We start from the raw sequence: 6,432 nt of genomic DNA, 5'->3' as shown, positions 1-6,432 counted from the left end.
ACGATGTTTTTTTAGCGTGTACTGTTAATGCTAGTACGGTAGTGAGTAGTTTTCTTTTAACCTATCAGAGGGCGGTATGATTTGCGGCAGTGTAGCGTAAGAAGCAAGTAGCGCTCCGCCCATCTATACTACAAGCAGACGAAGAGATCGTTGAACAGTTCCCGAAATATTATCAAGTCTTGCATATAACGGCATTGGAAAGAATTGGAAGCAAATTTTTGACGGGTATATTTCCAGCCGCGATGAGAAACAATCGCGAGAAGTTGCGCCATTTTTGTGTATGACCTTTAACACGACTGTTGAACTCATTGAACATAATGTGCACGTGGCCTGCATAATCTAATTAAAAATTCATATACGAATACAGCAGACACAACAAGTCGGGGGGATTTCGTGGTGATTAGGGATTTCGCGGCGAGAGGGTATTTCGCGGGAATAGTTGAGACACCAGAGACAATATTACGTAATTGGCACTGCCGACGTCTTGTCAGCTTTGTTTTGTTGTTTGCTAAGCTAGTTAATCTCGTTTTAGGTAAATCAGGGAGCCAGGACAGGAAGTCACGAACTGAGGGCAGCAACTCACTTGCATATAACATCAAGAGCAACATAAACAAACTTTCGGGACTTTTAATCACATACGCGTTCCTTGGTTTTAAAATCGTTTTTTAGTACGTTCCAACATTGACAAAGCTCCGAAATGTTAACACTACCTAGCCTGTTGCGCCGGCCAACTAGTACAAAATGAGATTTTACCGAGTTTAACTATGTAATTTCCAAGCTGATTGGAGGGTATCAAAGGAGTCACCAGCTGTAATTAGTGCACGTTGTACCCAGGTCAAAACTCGTACTCGTGATTTTCATTAAAAGAACGCATTGGATTATTGGAAAATACATGTTTACCACACATGTGTCGCACATGAGCTTAGAACACGATTCCAGTTGCCAGGAATTGCCATAGACGTCCGTGTACAACAAAACATTTTTTCAATTCAGATAAATAAAATAAAGTGACTGTAAAATGAATATATATTTTATTCATTAACGCCTTGATAGCGATTTGTTTTGTATTCCATTCTTCATCTCCATCATATTGACCCAGCATAACTAGACCCTCAATCAAATGAATTCTAATGTCACTGTATTTCCACGGTTTGCACACGTTAATTTGGCGTACGTTTACTTTACCTGTCTATTTGACACTTCCGGTTATTTGACAGTCTTGCACGTTTACTGTGGGTCTTATATTTAGTTGTCGAGCCTGAAACATGGTGAACCAATTCTGTGTATTTCAGGTCCACGTGGTGAGCCATTTCTTGCGATTCTATGATATTAATTACTAGTTTTCACAATAATTGGAAAGACTTTCTATCAAGCCATGGTAAATGTACATGCAGCTACGCAATATATATTGGACGTATGTTTACAAGCAATATACGGCCTTATTCATTGCAAATTACGAAAACTTAACCAGACTGCTTTGAAAGTACACATTTTACTTTTATTCGTTTCTCATGAACATTGTATTAGAAGTAACGGTAACACATTTTTCTATACACAATTTTAAATATTCGGTTTAACTCTGTCTGCCATGTGGTCACTTAATTCATAAACCTACCATTTAAGCTTTGTATTTATGTTATGGAATATAAAATTAGGACAATGTGTCTCAATATCGTTTAAAGCTTGACTCCTAACAACTCTATTGCAGCTGCAAATATTATATTTACCCGTGATAAATTACCCACTGACGTCTAATCATATGGCCAACAAAATCCCGTAAAATATTTTTTTTTTAATATTCCATCTTCAATTCAGTCGTTGATATGATCAGTCTCTTATCTCACTACTACAAATTTTGTCGCCATCTTCAGTTTTTTAGGTTTTGGATATGAGTAACATGGCTGTTACAAACTAGTGAATGCATAATTCATCGGGTTCCAAGCCTAGTGGCTGTAGTGCCAAAATACACACGCTATATGGATAAGCTGTACTGCCATGTGACACAGTGAAATTCAAATTTGTCTTGTTTTGCATTGGATAGAATGCGAAATAGTACCATTTCGATTAAAAATGTACAATTTGAGAATTTCAAAATATTACGATTTAAAAAAAATAGATTCACATGCATTATTCATGCACTGCAAATCTATGTATGGTTTATGCCGTCCAATGGGAAAAATGCCCATACGGAGCATATGTAAAAGTCGTAGAAAGTCGTGATGAGAAGAAATGTTGTAATGTCTGGATCATGCGCATATATTGGGAGAAATAACATCTGAGCTCATAATATATTCTAGAGTAATGCCATAGACGACTTCTTCAGAACTCGATGATAATCGATCCATATTGCATTTTTTTTACTTTTAGCAGAATAAAGAAAAGATGCATTATTTTATAACAATACATGTAAACGATATGGGGTTGCATTTACATAATCGTGATTGTACAGACGTTTTCCGGATTTCATTGCAATTACTACAATTGACAGGCTACAGGGCATCTCTCAAAAGTATGCATATAATTAACTGAGAATACTAAGAACAAATCATGTGAAACCTCAACCACATCAGTCGTAAGGTTGCGTTTCAACTTTTTCTATCACCCCTCCCATAACTAGCTAAAACATAGAACGTGTAAACAGTTCAAAAAAGATAGATAGACTGATACCAAATCACGCAATGAATCCCTTAGACGAACAAAGTAGACAAAGAACCTACCCTCAAAAACAAACAAACCCTTCTAACCCGACGAGTGCCTCATATTTACAAATTAAATTAAACTGAATTAAAAAAAGTCTACAGTTCATTTTTCATTACCAATCTTAAAATGCTATGGTGTACATATTGGCCATGGGGTGGTACCGTACATATTTGCAAAGTGGGAATGCTAAGTTAATAGTTTTTACTTTAAATCCACACCACTATAAACTGCCAAAACACGCTATTCAGTACTCTAGGCGTATGTCAACATCATTTGTAACAAAGCACTGATATAAGATATACGACATTATTAATGTCAAATTGCTATACTGTAAATATGTGTTTTAAGGTAGAGATGCAGTATATTTGGCTTGCTTTTTAATTGAGTAATTAGACAATGAAGATGGTATTATATATCCAACATGTTCTATATTTTCCGAAAGCTTATTATACAAACTTTGTAAAACTTGTCTTTATTTTAAATATCCAGAATGCGTTTTTGATTTTGGGTCAAAAATATGCTTTTTTGGACAAAAGTGGTTTAAAAAAAAATAGCTTAAAAACTTCAAGTCCGTTTGTGGGTAAAATTACATCACTGGATACCTTGGTATACTACTAATTCAAATGCGTCCACACATCTCTCTAACGGCTTTCAAAGTCGCACAGCATGACCTCAAAGTTCACTCTTTTCTATTTATGCATAATTTATATATCCATGTTAATTGCGGACTTGTTATTTTTGTTCCACTCGCCGAAATAAACTGTCCGGACGCATTTTGAAGGGGGAACACCTTGTCAATAATGTGTGAAAATTTCGAGGCAAATGGCCAAAGCGTCTATCAGCTATTTTAATTTAAAACCCAAGAATTCACCAAAAATAGAAGACGAGAAAAAGGCTAATTTGTATATTTGCGCGTTAAACCGGGAATTACGGCTTTGTCATACTTTGTCATACTTTCTAGACTATTGAAATTGAAAGTTAACGTATAGACATAGACATTTTATGTAAAATCGTTGGACCAGAACAACTGCTCTTGAATATATAAATCAGAAATACGTCATGCATACCAGTGTTTTGATGGGGTCAGTAAAAACACGTGGCAATGCCCAGTAAATATGACGTCATCTCATGAATTATTAAACAGGGGGCGGTCTTAGGAAGGTGACCTTTTATCACGATCAAAACATCACGGCTTCTCTTCGATGTATTTTCAATAAAAAATCTACGAGTATTTCAGAGCCTATGGTTTATCGTGAAGAGTACAAAGTGGGATATTAAATTATTTATCCTTGATGATTTTTATGTAGTATTGAGAACCAACTCCAGGAAGCAAACGCACAATAATGAATAATCGCGTAATCCTGGAATCGAAACGCGAGGCACAGAAGTTTTGTTCATCGTTTCCAATCCCATTTTTCCCACTGCAACATATTTGTTAAAAGAAATATTTGAATTCTGTTCGTTTTTTAAGGAGGCATTTTTATATTTTTTTCGATTTTGGCAACGCCTTATTCAGGGATTTTCTAAGACAGTCGCAGACAATCAGCGCACGGATGTACGTACAAAACATGCTGTTGTACTACCGGCGACGGTCGCCTGCAAGAAGAGAGCTCCAGCTCCTAACGTAAAAGTTTTAAAATTTCGACCGGTTTTAAATAATTTGTGTTGGAAATCTGACATGTCTTAAGAGTGCAAAATTAAGGTGCATTTTCGAGCGGTCGAATTTTTCTGAATAGAAATCGGCAAATGAAAAAAATAGGAGTGCTAAACAGTGTGCTTCGTTAGTTTAAAAAAGATGGAATGTCCGTCAAATTGACGTAAACTTCCCCATTTTTCACGGAAAAAGCAAAGGTCGTGACCGAGTTGCAGGCTAAAAAACTCAAAAATCAAAACAAAATCATCAATCAGTAAGTATTATGACAAGGAAAACAAAACATCAGACGCGGAGAAGCGGTCAGCGCGTCAAAAGAGTTTTTACCGTAATGTATCAAGTTACCTCTCTCTGTGATTTTTTTTTCATTGAAATTATTTGGTTGTTTTCAAGTAATTTTAGCGTACCTCTGCAATTTATTTTAGCATTGTCAGTTGTTTGCTTCATTGAATTAAACGGAGTTCGTCCGGTTGCAAACAAAGCTGTCTCGCACCACCTAGCAAAACTTGCGAATGATCGAAGTACAGGTACCCATTGGACAAAAGATACACACAAGTTTGTATCTCCCCGACCCAGTGCAATATATCCGGTTAGAATCAAAGCTCACGTGCCCTTTATTTGAGCGACCAGATTCTGCCGTAAATTCTGGATTGGATTTAGAAAAAAAAAAAAAAGGACTTTTAAGGTGTATTTTGGCGTCATTTTCTAAGTTTTACCGTAGTCATTGACGCCTATTCAAGAGTATGATGTTTATTGTGACTGGCGTGAATGGGTAAGCTTCGTTTCGACAATGAGCAGTTACCACTGTAAACAATGTTAAATTATTCTTCACATGCTCAGTTTATTTTTTGAGAACAATTATTTAAAAATAAAATCTCTCAGTCAATCAGAAACTCGGACTCATGCCTTCAGGGAAAGTCATGTTTGGAAGCTCACATCGATTTTGTTTTTCGTTCGGTGGGCTGATGCCTTCAGTGTAGCTTTTGCCTCTTCCGACATAGAAATCATCTGAATCTTCTTTCTACCACTCTTTCTTTTCACACCACGCATAATGTAAAGATAAAAATTAGGAAAAAACGCTGAGGAAATATAATGTTTGGTTTGCTGAGAACTGACTTGAGAATAATTGCACATGCGCGTAAATTGAATGAACTATGACCCGTACAATCTCGATTTGCATATTGTCAATCAAAGGTCCTGTTATTTGGTTACTCATGCAAATTAGGCAATTGGACATAAACATTGCCACGTGTGAGTGTTTTTTATTTTTAACCAGAAAATAAACAGCAATTTTAACGGTGTTCCAATAAGAATTCATTGGTCAAATTTTCACAGAAAATTCTTTAGATAAAAATCTATATGAAAAACGTAAAAAACTATTTTTGATTGAAATTCACAAATAAACTGCATCTCTTAAACCTTACCTTAAACGGTAAACAACGCCATATTTTTTTAATTGGAGAAGCCTGCCTCATGTAGAAGAATTGGAAACACCTGTTTTAGCTCACTGTTTTGAATGCACCGTTATACACTCAACATTTACGCGTATTTTATTACACATTATTTGTATTTGCGAGCGTGCCCACCGCCTGAACATTGTCCCAGCTCAACACTTTGCAGTTAAAGATAAGGGGAGTTTCTTACTATTAATTGGTAATATAAATATGGAAATTTGGACATTTTCAACAAGTCGTAGACAATGAGTCATCGTAGAGATAGTGTTTCATCCATCAGTTATTAAGTTTATATTTCAGAATCGTGGTTAGTACGTGTATCGTTAATCGCATTGTGAACATACGTGACATATACAACACATGTTAATTATTTGGGATTGAAATATTCCAGATTAAACTTCAATCAACTAAGTCCGTTGCAATGCCCCCTTCGCATGTTTCGTCTTTCAGAATTCAGTCCTGTCGAATACAGGAAATCAAGGCCAGTGAAATAAAATATTTAGTTGCAATGTTCGATCGCATGCGTGCGCATTGTGAGTTGGGGTGTTTTAAATGATCGGGGCGTAACATATTGAATAATTGTAATTCGAAGAATGTTCCAAAATTCATAAATTCTCCAAGGAGCGT

The sequence above is a fragment of the Saccoglossus kowalevskii genome, chromosome 8 (genome assembly GCF_978046115.1).
Source record: "Saccoglossus kowalevskii chromosome 8, keSacKowa6.1, whole genome shotgun sequence".
NCBI classification, from domain to species: domain Eukaryota; kingdom Metazoa; phylum Hemichordata; class Enteropneusta; family Harrimaniidae; genus Saccoglossus; species Saccoglossus kowalevskii.
Note: the sequence above shows the minus strand (reverse complement) of the source record.